General features: G+C 38.9%; 1 pseudogene; it reads left to right on the forward strand.

Moving 5' to 3' along the window:
• Nucleotides 1-2025: 2025 nt before the first annotated feature.
• On the forward strand, nucleotides 2026-3111 carry LOC130045409 (endophilin-B1-like; annotated as a pseudogene).
• The last annotated feature ends 17882 nt before the right edge of the window (nucleotides 3112-20993 follow it).

Genomic DNA, 20993 nt, shown 5'->3' on the forward strand with positions numbered 1-20993 from the left:
TTTGCAGTAAAGTGAACTGTGACCAACTGCTCCTAGAGGGGTTTCTTGAAGCGCTCCTCTTCCTTCACTTCACTGCCAGGCTCCTGCCAAGTCCCAGTGTGCAACATGTCCAGCCATGTTGGGGATAACTGTTCCCCAACACTCCTCAATGTTTAATGGACACCATTTTTGATATTAAGGTTTTTAATCCATTTAAATTAACCTCAGTATGTGGTATGAGATAGGAATCTACTTTTTCTCCCAAAAAGCTAACCAATTTTCCAGTACCATTTATTGAACGAACTTTTCTTACTCTATATCATTAACCTAGCCATTTTATCTTAGATTCAAGGAGTAACTTCTTGTCTCCCAATTTTATTCCAAAGTTCTGGAAATCTGTCTTTATTCAATAGCAATAGATGACTAAAAATTATTGCTATCTATTTTTTTACCACTATAGTGTTTTAAATAAAATAATTCTTTTGGGGGGTGGATTACACCTGATTATGCTAAGGGCTGACTACTGACCTGTGCTCAGGGATCACTCTTTGGAGGTGCTCAGGGACATATTAGATGACTGGGACTAAAACTCAGGTCCACGGCGTGCAAAGCAAGCACCCTAGCTGCTGCATTATTTCTCTGGCCCCGAGTTACTGCATCTTTGCAATACACATTAAAGTCAGGATATGTAATGACTCTCCCATCACCTTGTTATTTTTTGAGAGGGAGGGGGGCATTGTTCCTTTGGAATGTTTTTGGTTCAAGGTGAATTTTAGAAATATTTGTTTTATGTCCATAAGAATTTTTATAGGCAATACTTAAATCTATAAATTGTTTTTAGTATTGCTTTTACTTTTATATTGTTTGTTTCAATTCACAAACAAGGAATGTATTTACACTTTCTTGTGTCTTATTTTAGTTTTTTGAGTCATCATTATTTAATTTTCACTGAACAAAGTTTTTTACCCTCTTTATTAATTCCTACATACTTGACTTATTTTGACATAATTGTTCTGTTGAACTTGATTTATCAGATTTCATTCCTCAAACTTTGCATCTATTCCATCAGAAATATTGGTTGGTCTGAAACTTTAATTTTTAGTCATCTAGTTTTGAATTGGTGTAATATAAATTTAACAGAAACTATTCATAAGAATCCTTGTTATTTAAACTTTCAGTAAGAGTTTGAGAAGTATAGGAATTAGGTGTTCTTTAAAGGCTTGGGAGAATTCACTAGTGAACTTACCTCAACCTGCACCTTTGTTTTGGGGAGTCTTGATTACTGTTTCAGTCTCCAGGCTAGTAATTTTTTTTTACTTCCCCTTGATTCAGTTTTATGGAGTAGTAGAATTCTAAAAATTAGTTTATTTTTTCCTAGGTTCTCTAATTTTTATAAATTGTTCAAAGGAAAGTTATATGATTTTTTGCATTTCTCTAACATCTCCTTCATTTTTAAAAACTGGTTTCTTAAGTTTTCTCTGGATTTTTTTTTGGGTGCTAAACCTGGCAGTGCTCAGAAGCTATTCCAGATTTTCAAGGGATGCACCTGGAAGTGGTCAGCGTGTGTCATGCACTGCTAGGGTGCATATGAATCAGCTGCATGCCAGTCAATATCCTTAACTCCTTTCCCGTCTCTCTGGACCACAGTTTCTATCTTCCTTGCCATTGTCCAAGGATTGTCTGCTTTCATGCTTTCTAAAAAGAACCTATTGGTTATATTGATCTTTTGAATCATTTTGTTGGTTTTATATCATTTATTTATGGTCTAGTATTAAAAATATTTCCTCTTTTCTAATTATTTGGCCTCCTTTGTCTTCTTATCTTGGGTCTTGAGATGTGAGGCTAGGTGAACTTAGTTTACCCTTTTACTGTTTTCTGGTGAGTGCCACATTGCCATGAGTTTCTCTCGTGAAACGGATCTGCAATGGACCGCGGGCTGGGGGCGCCTCCCGGCACCCAGCACTCAGCACTGTACCCTACAGTGGTCCGGTGTTCCAGCCCCACCGCGGTGCTGCGCCTTCCGCTAGCTCCGGGGCTCTGCCCGGGATGAACATCATGGACTGTAATGGGAAGAATCTGGCGGCCGATGCCAGAACCTTCTTGAGTCGTGCAGTGCAGTTCACAGAAGAGCATGGCCAGGCTGAGAAGACAGAATTGAATGCTCAATTAAAGAATCTCCTTAGCAAAGCTGAATGTACCAAAATATGGTCAGAAAAAATAAAGAAACAAACTGAAGTCTTATTATAGTTAAACCCAAATACCAGAATAGAAAAATTCGTTTATGAGAAATTGGACAGAAAAGCTCTATGTCGTATAAGTAACTCAACTTTTGGGACAGTATATGATTGATACAGGAACTCAGGAACAGCTTATGGTGATGCCCTCAGTAAGTGCAGAGAAACACAAAAATAAATTGGAACAGCAGACAGAGAATGGATTCAAACATCAGCCTTAAATTTTCTCACTCCTTTAAGAAACTTTATAGAAGGAGATTATAAAACAATAGCTAAAGAAAGGAAACTATTCCAAAATAAGAGATTAGACTTGGATGCTGCAAAAACCAGCCGCAACAAGGCCAAAGCTGAAGAAGCTAGAGCTGCATCTGAACAAGAGTTAAGGGTAACTCAAAGTGAATTTGATTGTCAAGAAGAGATTACTAGACTTCTTCTAGAAGGAACCAGAAGCACACATGCCCATTACCTCCGTTGTCTGAATGATGTTATAGAAGCCTGGATGACTTACTCTGCACAGTGCTCCGAGTATACTTGTCAGACCTCCGTAGACAGCTGGGAAATTTCCCATCCCATTACCATCGTGTCAGCAATCAGGTGTCAATAGCCAGTATCCCATCTTCTGCATCAAATGTGACTGGTTCTTCTATCTGATTTTAGCAAATGGTTTAACAATGACATCTTCTTCCAACATCACAAACCTTAAGGAGAGCAGTGGCTGCAGAAAGGGCAGGATTTTGTATGATTATGATGCTGCAAACAGTATTGAGTTGTCACTTCTGGCAGATGAGGTAATCAATCACTGTGTTCAGTGTCGCTGGAATGGATTCAGACTGGCTAATGGAAGAAAGGAAATCAGAAGGGCAGAGTGCCAATTACTTACTTAGAACTGCTCAATTAAATAGGCGGGCCATGGGGAGATTATCCATGATGATGCCATATTTATATATAATTAGCTGAATAAAACAGGTTTATAACTAACAAAGAAAAAACAGCTTTGCCATGTGCAATTTTTTTCTAGTATATTTTGTCTTTCTGCTTGTTTCCAGAAATCTTTAACTTACTCTTTGCTGTCTTCTGTAATCTAATCATCATTCAGTAGAGAGTTGTTTTCATTTCCAAGTAAGTGTCTATGTTTTACTCAGCTTTCTGTTTTTTATCTCTACCTTTAAGTCATTGATTATTTGAAAAAATACGTAATATTTTATTTTTAACTTTTGATGAAAATGATATGGCACTAGTCATATGTTCCAACATGAGGTATGTCCTGGAAAATGTTCCAACCGCATAGAAAAACAGTATGTACTGGGAGCAGAGACGTTCAGATATTTGCCTTGCATGTGCCTGAACCTGGTTCATTCACTAGCTCTGCATATGACGAGGAGTGTTTCCTGAGCACAGAGCTAAGAGTAAACCCTGGGTAAAGCCAGGTGTGGTCTCCAAACAAAAACAAACCTAAAAGAATGTGTACTGGCTTTGGGGGTATAGACATTCCTCTTCATTTCTTTTTATGGGGGTATTTGGGCCTCACCTGCTGGTACTAGGAACTACTCCTGGCTATGTATTCTGGGGTAGTTTCCTTCAGTGCTCAGTGGGCCAATTAGTGCTGGGGACCAAACCTGAGCTTCCAACATGCAAAGTATACACTCCAATTGAGGTATTGAGGTATTTCTCATGCCTTCCATATTTATAGTAAACTCACCTCTTCCATTCTTTAAGTTTGTTGCTCTTTATTGATATTTTGACCTATTTGAATAGTTGATCTAGTCAATAGCAAGAAGTTAAGTTAAAATATTTTTCTACTACTATAACTCTGTTGATTAGCACTGTCCTCCCGTTGTTCATTGATTTGCTCAAGCGGGCCCAATAAGGTCTCCATTGTGAGACTTTGTTGTTACTGTGTTTGGCATATCGAATATCTCATGGGTAGCTTGTCAGGCTTTGCCGTGTGGCCAAGATACTCTCGGTAGCTTGCTGGGCTCTCCGAGAAGGGTGGAAGAATCGAACTCGGGTCAGCCGGGTCAGCCGCATGCAAGGCAAACGCCCTACCCGCTGTGCTATCGCTCCAGCCAACTTTTTTAGAAAATCTGTCAGTATTTTCCTTGTGTATTTTGATGCTACTTGATTAGATGCTAATACATTAATGGGGGCCTGGAGTGATAGCACAGTGGTAGGGCATTTGCCTTGCACACCCGGCCGAGCTGGGTTTATTTCCTCCACCTCTCTCAGAAAGCCTGGCAAGCTACCAAGAGTATCTTGCCCACATGGCAAACCCTGGCAAGCTACTCGTGACATATTCGATATGCCAAAGACAGTAACAACAAGTCTCGTGATGGAGACGTTACAGGGCCTGCTCGAGCAAATAGATGAACAACGGGAGGACTGTGCTACCTCCTTACATTAATGGGTTTATGTATTTGCATGCTCATTTGGTCATAATATATAATATTCATCTCTAACTCTTCCAAACATTTTAATTCCAATGCCATTTTATCTGATGTCAGAATGACCACCAAACAGTCTTATGTAGGCTATAATTTGTACAATTCCCCCCCCCTGCATCTTTTCCTTTTATTTATCATGACAGTTCAGATAAATCTCTTTTAAGTTGTAGAAGGTGGGTACACCTTCTTAATTTTTCACTCTGTGCCTTTTCATTGGTGAATTTAGCCTATTGATATTCAATAATATTGTTGAGATTGAGAAATTTATTGTCATCTTTTTAATGGATTCTAGGTGTTTGTAAAGTTCTCTTTCACTTTTTTACCTTTCTTTTGCTTTCAATGTTTTGGCCTCTTTTATGTTTGTCCTTCGTACTATGATATCTGCCTCCTATTTAGAGGTCGGGGTCCACTCACCACTTTTGATTATGTCTTCTAATCTTCTAATCTTTGTCTTGTGAGTACCATGTGTATTAGCTATTAGCTTTGAATTTTTGACTTCAAAACTAGTGAAACTTGTGTGTATTATATGAGATTCCATTGTTACTCTCCTCCTTACTCACACACACACACACACATATATATACTCATATATAAGAAATATATATACATATATTTCTTTTCTTTCTTAAATGTTTATTTGAGGGGGGTTCCAAGAAGTACTTAGGCACCTGCAGGGTCATTTGTGGTGATACTTGGGCAGCAAGGTTGAACGCGCCAGTGTTTAGACTGCACAGTGTGGCATTTTTAGGGCCCAAGAGTGCTGATGGCAACCAGGGATTCCCAGTTGTGCTTAACGACCACTAATGCTGCACCTAGCAGTGCTCAGGGGCCATGTAGTGCTGAGCTTAGAACTCATTTTTAAATGAATGCAAAGCATGCTCTCTAGGCCACTGAACCATGATTCTAACCCTCACTTCAACATTTCATGTTTTTAACATCTTACTGCCTCCAACTCGAGTTTTTCTTACTTTTATAGAATGTTTTCTACTTAATATAGACTGGCTTAATGGCCACAAACTTCTTTGACTGCTGTCTGTACATCAAGTATTGCGTCACTTCAAATGTGAGTTATAATGTAACTAAACAGAGTATCATTCTTTTGTAGTTTATTTCAGTCCGTGTGTTATCTGTATCATACCATTCCCTTCTCTTCTATAAGGTTTCTTTTGATTTGCTAGGAGTTTTATGGAGCTCTCCTTATATGTATGCTCTTGCTTTAATCTTGCTGTTATAAGAATTATATCTCTATCTTTAGCTTTTGGGATTTTATTTACAGTATGTATTTGTATTCTTCTATTTGTATTTATTTTATTTTTAGACTTAACTGGATCTGTATATGCCCCAATTCTCAAACTGGGGAAGTTCTAGGCTATAACTTCTTCAATCAATATTTCTTCCTCATCCTCTTTTTCTTCTTCCAGAACTCAAGGTGTTCGTAAATTATTCTTATTTAATCTGTCCTAAAAATTCCTATTTTCTTATTTTTCTTATTTCTTTGTGAATTATTTAATTTATTTTATCCTCAAACCCACTAATTAATCAATTGGTTTTTGTCATTTTGTTGCTGAGTCCTTCTGTATTTTTTTAACATTTTTTTAAAGCTTAAATATTTTGTTTTTAATTTAATGAACTGTGGTTTACAAAAGCTATTGACAGTTGAGTTTTAGGGAATGTTGTCTGATACTGTCCTTCTCATAAGTTCGCCTTCTATATTCTTCAGTTCAATGATTACTGATTGAAGTTTTTTTTATACTTTCTCTTTCCTAGTGAGAGGTCTCTTCTGTTGTTTTTCTCTATTCACTGAATATCCTTATCATTGCTACTTTAAAGCTTTTATCATGGAAATTATAGAGCTATTGTGCCCTTGGAGAATTTTCTGGGTATTCAATTGTTATTGTTACTCACTGAGTTTCTTAGTTGGTTTTCATTGTGTCTCCTGTACTATCAGAGTTAGGGATGAAGACCTATTTTTATACAGGACTAGTAGTTATCTAGGGTTAACAGAGCCAATTCCACAGAGGCTGTGGTGCTGTGTTTGTTGCTCTGGACAGCTTTTGGTAATTTGTAGTCACTCCCTAACACGAAAATATTAGAGCTAACTTCCAGAGTTCATAGTGGCTTGTGCCTCACTGTAACTGAGTTGTTATAGTCCCTTAGGCATGGGCAAGAGTAAACAGAACCTAAGAAAATAAGAACGAACCTGTTTTCTTAATATTTGTATAAAACTTACTTAGAATTGGATGAACACTTGTAATTAGGCAGATGGGATGGGGGAAGAGGCAGCTTTTATTTTGATTTATTTTTATTATTATTTCTTACTTATTTATCCCTGGTGCCAACCAGTAGCTATGCCTACTGCTACTCCACCCTCAGCTTGGCATGGCAGTTACTGCCCTGACTGACTTGAACAGCTATCAGTGTATTCCTGCTATGATTACTGACTATGGACCCTTGGAAGCTTAGGCCTTAGAAACCGTTTAGATTTTGTGAGAGAAGTTTTTTTTAATAAAGGCTGGGTGAATATTTTCATCCCATCATTTCCCTTGCCAGGGAACTTTCTGTCAGCACTGTTTGCTCTACTCTTTTTCTGCTGTGTCCTCTTGCCTTAGGTCTGTACTCCTGATCTGCTATGCCTCTCCTTGTCCCAGCATGGACAATCTTCTAAGCTAGTAGCTGGGTATTCCCAGGACTTTCTCTGTGGAGATACACACGAGATTCAGTTTTTATTCTGATGATGTGAAGCAAAAGTGGTAGCAGCGGGTCTCTGTGTTCCTTTGCAATTTCCAGATTCTCCAGTATTCTCAAGAAGAAAATATTGAGTAATAAAGATGCTCAGACTATTGAAGTTTATTGAAAGTAGAAGAGAAAAGAAAAGAAGTTCCCCAAGTGGGGAAAAACTTAGTATAGGACTAAGTTAAAAGTAAGAGTTTTGTGATGGCCTTTTAAAAGGCCCTTTGCATCAATCAGCAAGTATCACAGAGAATGTGAAGGCTCTACAGGGTGGTTGGGCTGGATGGTCTTTCTGTTCACCTGCCTTGGGCATTGTTCATTATCTTCGTCTTGTGACTCCTAGTTCTGGGACAGAAGAATTTGGTCCTAGGGAACTCCAGGGATGTTAACGATAGGGCCATGGGGATGAGGTGTGGTGGGTCCATAGGAAGAAATGAAACTGCTGGCTAGGGGAAACTGTGGGATCCCCTCTTGTTGGTAAGGGGAAACTGAGGCTCCCTCTTTCAATAAAATTTTTATTTGGGACACCAGTGTGATGTCAGATGTATCCATTTTCCCTTAGTTAATTTTTGAGTTAGATTTATTTACAAGGTAAGGTAAAAGGTAAAGGCCCTCCCGTTGATCGTCGATTTGCTCGAGCGGGCCCAGTAACGTCTCCATTGGAGACTTTGTTGTTACTGTGTCTGGCATATCGAATACTCTCGGTAGCTTGCCAGGCTGTAGCACGCTCACTGTTAAAGTATCAGTATCCTTCCACCGAAGTCAATGTTTGTTGATGTTATTGTACCTTAGTGAACGATTGCAGCCTCATTTCCCCTTGCTGGTGAGAGAGGAAGCCAGAGTTTTCTCTTACTAGATGCTTCATTTCTCCCCTGTAGATCTAACACATACTTCATCCCCAGGAATTCCTCAGGGCCATAAATCCTGCCCTGGAGATCAGGTGCACAGGGAGTACACAGTGCCAGAGGTATATGACTAGAGAGATAAACCAGTGACTTCCTGACACCCTCTGTAACATTTGTCAATTAAGAAGAAATGTAAAAATCCCAATTTCCACCTGAAAGATTCTACAGAAGAGCCTTTACCTGTAACTTTCTTACATCCTCTGTAACAATTGATAAGAAATTAGACTGATCAGAAAGTCTTTAAAAGTCCTACACAATACCCCCTTACTTTTAACTTAGTCCTATACTAAGTACCTCCCCACTTGGGGAGCTCCTTTTCTTTTCTCTTCTACTTTTCAATAAACTTTTCTACTTTCTAACTCTGAGTCTGAGCATCTTTATTATTCACGAATGGAGATCTGCTGCCACTGCTTCTGCGTCACCTGCATCGTGTGTGTGTGTGTGTGTGTGTGTGTGTGTGTGTGTGTGTGTGTGTTTCCAGCAATGGAACAAAGGCCCTCACGTATGCAAGGCAAGTGTTGTGCCACTAAATTACATCCCTGTTGTTACTTTTAATCTGAGGTCAAAAGAGACTTGTAGTTGTGATTAAGTTTAGGGTCTAAAAATGGGTAATTATTCGGTTATCTAGATGGTCATGATAAAAATCACAAGTTTCCTACAGGATGTAGAGAAAAAGATGAGTAGGAAAATACAATGTAATAACTTAAGTAGAGGTTGAGGTTAAACCAGTGGGGCAAGGAAAGCAAAAGGCCTCTAGAAATCAGAAGAAAAAGGCAACAAATTCTTTCCCAGAGCTTCAGAAAGAATATAGGCCTGCTCACATTTGAATGCTTATGCCTATGAGACATTTGGGATTCTCCTTCACAATTACGCTTTTATTGTTATTAGTAAATTAGTGCTAATATGTTACTATAGGGAGTAATATAGGGTAGACTCTCTAGTAAGTAGAAAACTGTACTGTAGCACTGTCCTCCTGTTGTTCCTTGATTTGCTCAAGTGGGCACCAGTAACGTCTCCACTGTGAGACTTGTTCCTGTTTTTAGCATATTGATACGCTTCAGGTAGATTGCCAGACTCTGCAGTGCAGGCTGGATACTCTCGGTAGCTTGCTGGGCTCTCTGAGAGAGATGGAGGAATCGAACTCGAGTCGGCCATGTGCAAGGCAAGTGCCCGACCCTTTGTACTATCACTCCAGCCCAAGTAGCAAGTAGCAAACTAGCTGCAGTAATTAATTGATCTGACTCCTGTTTTATGGTTCATTAAAATTTTCCTACAGTAATTTGTCCAAATTATGTGTATTGTGTTTGATAGAGAGATAAAAAGTAGATAGTTAGTTGAGTTATTTTTCTACTTATAAAAAATTCTGAATATGTGTGTCAGGGTTGTATTTTGTTTGGAACAGTGTGTATGAAAATTTCTATGGATAATAATTAAATAAACTGATCAGGAACCTGGTTTTCTTTTTGGTATAATTTCTTTTCTTTTAAATTTTCAGTACTCTACCTTTCCTTTGGGCCATAGGTGAGGTTTTGAATATTCCAAATGGCTTAACCATGGTAATCATTTTTTATTTCCTCATTTACATTTTTTTGATGAAGCTACCTGAGGCTGATGTATCTTAAATTACATCCCTGGCACCTTTACTGCACCTGGGTCAGAAACACTCAGGTCACACTTGACTTTGTGCAGATACCTAAACATCTCTAGTAGGAAATCGCTTGGAGCTGAGTTTGTTCTAGAGCAGCAGGAAACTCATCTGACACTCTAGTTTCCGTATAAGGAAGGATAGGAAGCTGTTAGCTGGTGGGGATTGGGACAGCTGTCTCTGAGTGGGCATTTTCTGCAGGGGAGAGGTGTGTGAAAAGGAAGACTTGACTCCACCAAATCTCTGAAACTGAGAGTGATAAGGACCAGAATGTCATTTTAAACATTCTTCCTCTAGTTCTAAAGGACACAGAGTAGGTCTTAAGGATTTTGGGTTAAAGGTTTCTCTTAAATCTTATTACAGAAAAATTCTGTTCTCATGACTAGGATGACTAGGATCAGAAAAGATAGTTGGGTAGGGCGTTTGCCTTGCATGTGGCCGACCCGGGTTTGATTCCTCTGTCCCTCTCGGAGAGCCCAGCAAGCTACCGAGAGTATCCCGCCCACACAGCAGAGTCTGGCAAACTCCCTGTGGCATATTCAATATTCCAAGGACAGTACCAACTCTCACAATGGAGATGTTACTGGTGCCCGCTTGAGCAAATCGATGAACAACAGGAGGACAGTGCTACAGTGCAGTGCTACTTATTTTTCCCCTTTATCCAAGAAAGTCAAATTGAAGAGGAAGGAAAAGTTGAAGTGTTTGAGATTTTTAAGTGACAAGAAGTCCAATTTTCTTAAGTAGGAATAGGTATCACTGTTGCAAGTTACCTGATTACAGGAAGAAACATATCAACTGCTAGCTATTGAGTGTCAATATGTGTTTCAGTGTGTACCTGGTAAGCTGGTAAATTTGACTCACTACAATAGGAACTGGGCCCAGACAGAGACTTAGTTATGGTGACACAAGATGTAACTTTCAAGTGATACTCCAGATATTCTTACCAAATACAGCAATGTGGCACAGGAGTTTCTGCAGTTAGTGAATGTGCAAGAAGGCATAATAAGTACTATTCTAGGAAAACTGTTGAAAATAGGTAAATAGACATTCTCTATGGCATATATTTATATTCAAGTGGGATTTTGATCCTGCCTTAACAAAGATTACATAAAATCTATAATAGCCTCCTTATTTCTAGTGTGTCATATAAGTCTAATCCAAATATTTTCAAGGTGCCAAATATTTGCTGAGTAAATTCAAAACCTTGTCTGTGATTTCCATTTTTATGGAGTTATTTTATGTAGTATAGATTAATCTCTGAGTCTGTATTTTTAGTACTTTGGATATTGCTTATAGTGAAAGAACACTGTAGCACTGTCCTCCCATTGTTCATTGATTTTCTCAAGAGGACACCCGTAACGTCTCACAAAAAATTGTGAGACTTATTGTTACTGTTTTTGGAATATTGAATATGCCATGGGGTGCTTGCCTTGCTTTGTCATACAGACGAGATACTCTCGGTAGCTTGCCGGGCTCTCCGAGAGGGGTGGAGGGATCGAACCCAGGTCGGACATGTCACTGTATGCAAGACAAACACCTTACCCACTGTGCTATCGCTCCAACCCAGTGAAAGAACACTGATCATTAATTGTAATTTAGACTCTATACCAGGTACATGTTTGACATAATGCCTTGAAATTTTATACTGACCTCATCACCTAACAGAATATTATTTATTTAATTATTTATTTTCAGAATAAAGCTGTACTAGATCAATTTATATGTGTTTCTAAAAGGATTGAGTTGACAAAGGGGTATATGTGCTTTCAAACATGTACCAAATTTTTAGGAACATCTTAGGGATATGGAAATATACTGTGTAACAGGAGTATGCATTACATAGGTATAAAGAATATCAAAATTTTACTTCTACAATTCCTACATTTCAGTAATAGTGTGCAATGGTTGCTTGTGGAATTACAAAATAAATAAGTGAGCAGTGGCGGTGGTGATCTCTCTCATCTGCCACGGGTGATCAGTGGCCATGATCCACTTCCCCCACCCTGGTCTGCAGTCGCCACCAACAGACAGATGAAAGAGGGAACAGTAACACCATGACTGGATGGTGATCAGTTGCCATTTATTCCATTCTCCCCACATGCCTGTTTTAGTCTCACTGAGATCCCCAATCCAGTCTCACATTGCCCCTCATTCCTGTCTCCTCCTGTCCCCCATGCTAGTCTCTGCCGTCTTGCAGTCTTGGTGTAGTGCCCAACCTCCAAACATTCCAGGTAGCAACTAAACCCGTTAGATGGCACAATCAACACATGAAAACCATTCCTTCCAATAAGACAAAGATTTCCTGCAGCTAGAAGATCTTCTCAAGGTCAAAATACCATCTAGGAGAGTGTTTCTCCTTTCCTTAGTCCAACAATCATTTTAACATTCGTTTTAATTCTACTTCTTAGTATTAGTCATTTTGTATGGACAGTTTAAAAGATACATTAAGCTTGTAGGGTGGCTATCCTGGGGACATCTCACTGTAGATACCAAACTATAGTGCTCAGGCCAGATTAGTCTTTCCTAACCCTAGCAGGGTCCTAATCCAGTTGTTACTCTTTGGATCGTGACAGAATTTGTCCATGACTGTGCTCTTAAATTATGGTTAAGTATTATGGTGTTTGGCCTGGACCTTTTTGATGCTGAGGTAGCTCACAGCTTGCCCTGGGTCCATCCAATCCTTTGTCGGGACCCTGCTTTTGGGGTGCTAGGAACTAAGGGCAACTGAAGCTTAAGTTGAGAAAACATGCCCAGGAGTGAATATTATTTGAAGTCAATTAACTCCAAAGTTACAAAAGCATAGCATTAACTGTCTTCCTGTGTCTATACAAAAAGGACATTGCTTTGAAGTAAACTGTGTAAAAGGACATAAGAGAATAAGAAAAACAATTTTTAACTTAAAAATACAAAATCAGATTTCTGAGTAATTTCACTTTACAAGTCATGAATACTGCTTAGGGGAAAATGGTTTAACCTGATGGGGAAGAGAGCACAGATAAGAGGTTAAATATAAACACAGAGGAATGGGAGTGCCAATAAACCTAAGCTCCCTGGGCCAGGGAGAAATGACAAACCATTGTTATTCTACAGTTGTTAATGTATTTACTCAGATTATCCTTTGGTAATATTTGATTTTTCTTTAACTATGTTCTGACAATTATAGGAAAGGTTATAATAAAATGTATTGAAGTTAAATTATTCTGATGATTATAGGAAAAGTTATAATAAAATGTGGTGAAGTAACATGAATTATTTTAATAAGATGGTGGAATTTAGACAAGTGGAACAGAGGAAAGATATAACTAAAATCAAGGAAGATTGTTTTCCATAGGGCTTTGAGACATACCCTAGAGGTGAACCAAGCATATGACTTTAAGATTACTAATAAAAGAACTGTAACAACATCCACTTGATCCTCATAAGAAATAAAGTAATTTTTTTTATTCAGAAGATGCCCCTTAACAGTTATTTCTGTCTCTGAATTGAGAGTGAATTTTTCTTTTGAGTTGTCATAAAGAAGACACTGATAGACTCACATAAACTACATTCCTATTTCTGTGTTATGGGCTAAATACCAGAGAATATAACACTGACATAGCATTAGAAACAAGAATATAAATATAAATTATAAGTATCATTTGATATGTCATATCACCAAGCATAAAGTAGGAAATTGGCAATTGACATAGGGAAGTTTGCTGAATTTAAAAAACTAATATAATTCTAATTTTTTAATTTTAATTTTTCTAAAATCTTGATTTTTTTTAAATTTTATGTTCTGCAGTCCTCCTAGCTTACTCCTGGCTCTGCACTCAGGTATCAATCCTGCCAGGGCTTGGGAAACCATATGAGGTAGCAGTAATTGACCACAGGCCATCTGCTTGCTAGGTGAGTGCCTTATCCAGTATATTATTTCTCCATCCTCTGATTCTTCATTGAGAATTTTTTGCATTAATATTCACAAGGGAGATTGGTCTGAAACTTTCTTTATTGAAAGTGTCTCTGTCTGCTTTGGGTATTAGTGTGTTATTAGCGTCATAGAAAGTATTAGGACGGATCCTGTGTCTTTGAAATTTTGAAAGAGCTTAAGGAATTTAGGCAATAAATCTTTGAAGGTTTGATAGAACTCACCAGTGAAGCCATCTGAACCAGGACTTTTGTTCTTGGGGAGAGTCTTTTTTTTCCCTTCTTATATTTATTTATTGAATCACTGTGGGAAAAGTTACAAAGCTTTCAGGTTTAAGTCTCGGTCATACGATGATCAAACACCTTTCCCTTCACCAGTATTCATTTTTCACCACCAAGAACCCCAATATACTCCCCCCTCCCACCCCTCCCAATGCCTGTGAGGCAGGTGATTTCTACTTAACTTTTCTCTACATTGATTACATTCATTATTTTGACAAAAGATGCACCATTATTGTTTAGAATTCTCCCCTCCCAAAAAAAAATCAGAATTGCTGAAAAGGCATTGTGAAATACTTTGTTTTCTATAATTGGTTATGAGAATAATATAATGATTTTGGATTTCTGCAAAGGGCCAGACAATTACGAGATTGGTTTCTGTGTGTCTGGTGTTATGGCTCTGCTGGAGAGCTGCTTGTGGGGGGCAACTTGTGACCTTGGTAGGTCGTGAAGGACGAGCCGGTACTGCCCCCCCTTTCCCATGCAGTTGCTCTGTCACCACCAACTCATACCTGACTTTCCTATAAGCTCTGAGGCAGTGGCCACCTTGCTGCCGGGGCGGGGGGCGCGGGAAGGCTGAAGGGAGCAACACCCTTTCCCTCCCAGGGAGGCATGGTGCCGTAGTTTAACACATTGTTCATTCACTTTTCTGCCTCAAGCTGCCGGGCTCTGGATTAAGTCCTTTGACCTCTGGAGCCATGGCCATGCCAGAAAGCCACTTGTGGGGGGCAAGTCGTGACCTCAGTAGGGCATGAAGGACGAGCCAGTAACCGCCCCCCCCCCCCCCGCCCCCTCGTGCCATGAGACTGCAGTTGCCCCTCATCGACGGCTCATACTTGGCTTTCCAATAAGCTCCGAGGCAGCAGCCACCCTGCTGCGGGGGGGGGGGGGGGTGGGGGGGGGTGGGGGGGGCGGCGGTAAGGTGGAAGGGAGCAACACCCATACCCTCCCAGGGAGGCATGGCACCACAGTTTAACACATGGTCCATTCAGTTTTCTGCCGCAAGCTGCCGGGCTCTGGATTAAGTCTTTTTTCCTCTGGAGCCATGGCCGTGCCGGAGAGCCGCTTGTGGGGGGCAGCTCATGACCTTGGTAGGGCTGAAGGATGAGCTGGTACTGCCTCCCTTCCCATGAGACTGCAGTTGCAGTTGCCCCATTACCGCCGCCTCATTCAGCTTTGGGAGATTATATGACTAAGAATCTATCCATTTCTTCAAGGTTATCAAATTTAAGAGCATAAAGTTATTCATAGCAACCTCATTATATTTTGTATTTCTGAAGGATATATTTTAACTTCTCCCCTTTCTTCTCTGATCTGATTTATTTGAACATTTTTTCTATTTTCCTTTATGAGTCTGGCTAAAAAGATTTATCTATCTTGTTTATATTTTGAAGAATCAGCTCCTGGTTTCAGTGATTCTTTCAATTACTTTGTTGATTTCTGCCCTAGTTTTTATTATTTCCCTCCTTCTTCTACTTTTTAGATTTTTTTTGTTCCTTCTCAAATTTCTGGGTGTTGATTTGTTTTTTTCTTCTTTCTTAATGTAGGCCTGCATTGCAATGAATTTTCCCCTTAATACAGCTTTTGTGTATCTTATAGATTCTGTTATCTTGTGTCTTCAGTCATTAAATTCAAGGAATCATTTTAGTTCTTCCTCGATTTATTCTTTGAACTGATTATTACTAAATAGTGTTTTGTTCAGCTTCCAAGTGTTAAAAGTTTCCACATCTTCTTTCTGTGATTAATTTTTAACTTCGATGGTGTTGTGGTCTGAGAAGGTGGTTTGTACAATTTCTATATTTGTGAACTTATGAATGTTTGAGTTGTGCTCCTAATATGTGCTTTATCCTATAAAATTTTCTGTGTAGATTAGAGAAGAATGTACATTCTTGATTTTGGGGATGTAGAACCCTATATATGTTCAACAGTCTCAGTTCTTTCAGCTCTTGTTTAGGGCTCTTCCTTCTTTACTGATATGCATTGCAATTGCAAAGTAGTTTTAAAAATACATAAAATAGTAAATATGTTACCTATTGTATTATTTCATGATATTACAATTGCTATTATATAATAATCATATCAAAGGGGTGCACAAGTTTTGGAATCTTGAGAGACACTGAATTTTAAAGATGGTACCTAATCCTTTAATACTAGTATGAGGGAAGAGGAACCTGACAGGATAACTGTGAAGCTGGAAAAAAATATATCAAATATGTTTAGAACATGAGAGTTTACAAAGTTTCTCAGTGAAGAAACTTCACCAAATCCAGAAGTGACTGTAGCATATCATTTCCTTTTTTTTTTCAGGGGAAAAAGGAAAACCAGCAACACAACGTCCTGCATTGTGTTGTTGTCTCTTATCATAGTATATAAGGTTGTTGCTATGTGGATCTCAGCTTATTGTAGTTTCTGCAAGGAAAACTATGCTGTAGTTTCTGCAGGGATCAATTTTTGCTGTCATTGTCAGGTAAATTGTAGACATGCACAAAAAATACTTGGTGAATGCAGGAATGTTTACTCCCTATAGTAATGATTTGATTTACAAATACATATTCTCGCCGGCAGGGCAGAGCCTGGCAAGCTCCCCGTGACGTATTCGATATGCCAAACACAGTAACAACAAAGTCTCCAATGGAGACGTTACTGGGCCCGCTCGAGCAAATCGATGATCAACGGGAGGGCCTTTACCTTTACCTTTACCTATTCTTTTATTATTATTATTTGATCCTCAGTTTGTGGAATTTAGCTTAGGTGCTTGAAAGCATAGTATGCTATCTGAAGTCCCAGAAATCCTTGTAGGCATTTTCAATTTTAATATTCCACAGAGAATCCATGTTTATAGTGCATTTAGCTTGACTATGTTGAATTCAGAGCTTATGGAACTGCTTTTCTTTTGAATCTATCATATGAAAAGATAAACGCACTTATATATTTTTTTTTACAATTTGTTCTGAACAGACCATGGTGAAATTCATCTGTTTGGGAAGTTTGAGGTTACAGAGTCAGCTTTGAGGTTATAGAGTCAGCTGCAGCTTTCAATATAAAAATATCATCTTTATCCTAATATCTTAAAATCTGAAGTTCCAGCCAGACAAGTATATAAAGAATGCGTACAGGTATTCTAGAAGGTGCCTGAAGCTTATGTATTGATTCTCATAACATTTATGCAGACTATTGTTCCTCGGGCCCTCACTTAGGCAGACTTCTAGTTCAAAACAGATTTCAAAATAGTTATTTACACAGTTCCTAAAGCATAAGTTACAGAACTGTTGGCTGAGGGAGACACATGTAGCAGCATGCATTGATGGAATATAGTGTGTAGTAAAGAAAAAAATGGTACAACTGAAAAAAATTAAAGGCAAAAATTTACATTAATAATTGTCACATGAACGCAAGGTCAAGTATTTTCTTGCATCTTTATAGGTTGAGTGCATGCTTTATGACAGAAATAAATAATAATATGTTCACAGTTACTGTTACAGAAGACTTGAGAAAGGCAAACCCAGAAAAAAAAACCAACTGTTCCCTCATTTACATACACATTCCAGTTGGATGTCTCACAAATCCTTGATTTGCATAGAATATAGGGACCACTTTGGTCAGTTTCAGTGCATCAACAAGGAATATCTTTATATTTCCTGGTACTGTTCTTCTTTCAGCAATGACTTATAAGTCTTATGTCTTTCATCTCTTTTTTAAAGTTTTCTTAAGTATTTGGTGGTTTTGGACACTATTTTGAAAGGAATTGTCTTTTTATTTCTTTTTCTTATATTTCTTTTTTCCTTCATACAGAAATGCCACTGACTTCTTGTAACTTGCTATCTTACTATAATTTTTACTGTTTCTAAGAGATTTTGGTGAAGTATTTAGGGTTTTTATGTATATTATCATGTTATAAGCAAGTAGTGATAATTTAATTTCTTCTCCAATTTATATTTTTTGAAGTCTTTTTCTTAAAATTCCGATAACATTCTTCAAAGATTTGAAACAAACTACTAAAATTTGTATGGAACCATGAAACTTCCTAACTAGTCAAAGAAATTCTAGGAGAAAAATTAAAAGGGGAAGTATTGTGTTACCCAACTTTGAATTGTACTAAATATAAAACTGTAATAATCAAAACTGTGATAATGGAACAAAAAAAGACCTCCAGATTTACGGAACAGCATTGAGAGTCCTGACTTAAACCCTCAGATTGATAGTCACTTAATCTATGACAAGGAGCTAAATACATTAGTTGAAACTAAGAGAGTATCTTCAACACATGGAGTTGAGAAAACTGGATAGTCACAACTGAAAAAAAAAATGAAATTCAAATGTCTCATACCATTCATAAAAATAAATTTAAAGCGAATTAAAAATCTTAAGATTAGAAGACAATGCATGAACAGAGTAATGAAAACAGGCAGGACTCCAAAAGGAGTTGACAAGAGACAAAGACAATAAAAACAAAAATAAACAAATGACTGAATCTAATTAAAAACTTCTGCACAGTAAAGGAAATTCAAACTAAAATAAAAAGACACCCCATTAAATGGGATAAAATATTTGCACATAATAAAGCAATAAGATATTTAAAGAACTCACAAAACTCAACAACAAAAAAATCCAACCACCCCATACAAAAATGGGGAGAGAATAACAATTACTTCGAAAGGGTAGATATATGAATGGCCAGTAGGCATATGAATAAGTACTCATCATCACATATGATTAGGGAAATGGAAATCAAAACAGCATTGAGATATTATCTCACACCAGTAAAAATAATCTACATCAAAACATCTGGGAAAAGCCTGTGTTGGTATGATTGTGGTGAGACTATTGGGTGGAACTTTGTTTGGTTCAACCTCTATGGGAAGTAGTATACAGATTAAGAACTCCCATATGACCCAGTGATATTACTTCTTTGCATTTACCTCTGCACTGTAGCACTGTCCTCCCATTTTTCATCGATTTGCTCAAGTGGGCACCAGTAACGTCTCCATTGTGAGACTTATTGTTACTGTTGCTGGCATATTTAATACACCACAGGGAACTTGCCAGACTCTGCCGTGTGGGTGAGATACTCTTTGTGGAGTATCTCTGGAGAGGGATGGAGGAATTGAACCCGGGTTGGCTGTGTGCAAGGCAAATGCCCTACCTGCTGTGCTATCTCTCCAGCTGCAAAAAGGTAGCCAGTAAAATAGGTAATGGAATGGGTGGAGGTGGGAGATGGCAGCCAGGATTTCTCACTCATGTACCATGTGTTGAGATCTCCAAGTCTGCTCAGATCTGGACTGGGCCTCCTCCACCCAGATTCTCCATCTTCCAGTAGGTAGGTGTTACACCCACCAACTGTCCCCTGCCCCATCAAAGGCCAAGACCCAGAGACACTTGTTAATCCTCAGGATTTCCACTTCACTGTCATAATGTAAATCAATTCTATTAGCCCAAAGAGTAAATCCAACCATCCTCAATTCCTACTTGATACCTAAAAGTACTGGGGTATAAGATCAAATAGAGATCTCTGCCATTTCACAAGGGGAAACCCAACACGACATAAACAACTGGGCCTTGTACAGCAGAGTCAAAAGTTTCAATTTGCTTCTTAATCTCACGATCCTCTGTGCAAATATCTCCTGTTACACTTAATCCTCTGTGTTCATTCCATAAATTGCACCCGCCCTAAAGAAAATGAATGTCTCTTGTTCTGTCTCTACCTTACAGGCCTAACCAAGATCATCAGCAGAGATTTCATGATCAAAGTGGTCACATAGTGGTGTTGCTAGAAGGCAAACATCCTAGTTATTAAGAAATCCTGTAAGAAATTTTAAAGTTTAAATGGGTTGTGGTAGGGGGAGGATTTTTTTTCTCCAGAGGGCCTAGTACTAAATGAAAGCCAGACACTTAGCATTTTTAATTACTCCGGCCAGCGTCATTAGTTCTATTAGAAACTGTGATAATTTCCAAGTTAGAATCAGTTAAAGAAAATATCTTCCAAATGTAAACTCATTCCAGGAATTTGAAACATGAAACTGCTGGCAAATGATAGCTCTATCATCTCTATGTCTTTATCTGCACAGTAATTAACCTGGTCTCAAATCCAAGCTTACTCACTGACATATACCAACTCGCTGTGCAGAATCCTGCTTTTGTACCTCAACCTCACCACAGAGATCTCAGCCCTGGATCCTGCATGCCTGGGTTCTTCTGTCGGTTCCTTCATGCGTGAGACTTGTCCAAATGTGTGGAGAGTGGTCTTGAGCATGGCTGTGGTTGGTTCCAGAGGTCTTCAGCTGCCAGAGTTCCACTCAGGGTGGGGAGAGAGAATCATCCCGCCCCCCTTCAAGGGGCCCCGGTGAGGACAGCCAGGTGCAGGGCCAGGTGACTCTGTGCTGTTCTCTTCCAGGAGCTGGGTTTTATAGTCTCAGGGTCTTGGCCATGAGGGCAGCCAGGCTTAAGATCTCTAAGCCTGCTTGGATCGGGTATCCTGCTAGAAAGTATCCTGACTGCATGGCAGAGTCTGGCAAACACCCCGTTTCATATTCAATATGCCAAAAACAGTAACAACAAGTCTCACAATGGAGACATTACTGGGCCTGCTTGAGCAAATCAATGAACAACGGGAGGACAGTGCTACAGTGCATACCATATGTTGTTGAATTTTTATTGTCTCCTTCAACTCAACTCAACTCAACTCAACTCAACTCAACTCAACTCAACAATACACGATATTATACATAAGAAGTGAGAAAAGGAACAGTGGGCTGTGGCAAAGAAGACCTGCACACAAGCAGGACTCAGGGACGGCCTCCCTAGACTCTTCTGGGACCACGATCAGAGTATGGGTGATGGGCCGACTCCCAGGTGTAGCCCAATCTCTCCCTTAGTT

The sequence above is a fragment of the Sorex fumeus genome, unplaced genomic scaffold (assembly GCF_029834395.1).
Source record: "Sorex fumeus unplaced genomic scaffold, SorFum_2.1 ptg000128l, whole genome shotgun sequence".
Taxonomy (NCBI): Eukaryota; Metazoa; Chordata; class Mammalia; order Eulipotyphla; family Soricidae; genus Sorex; species Sorex fumeus.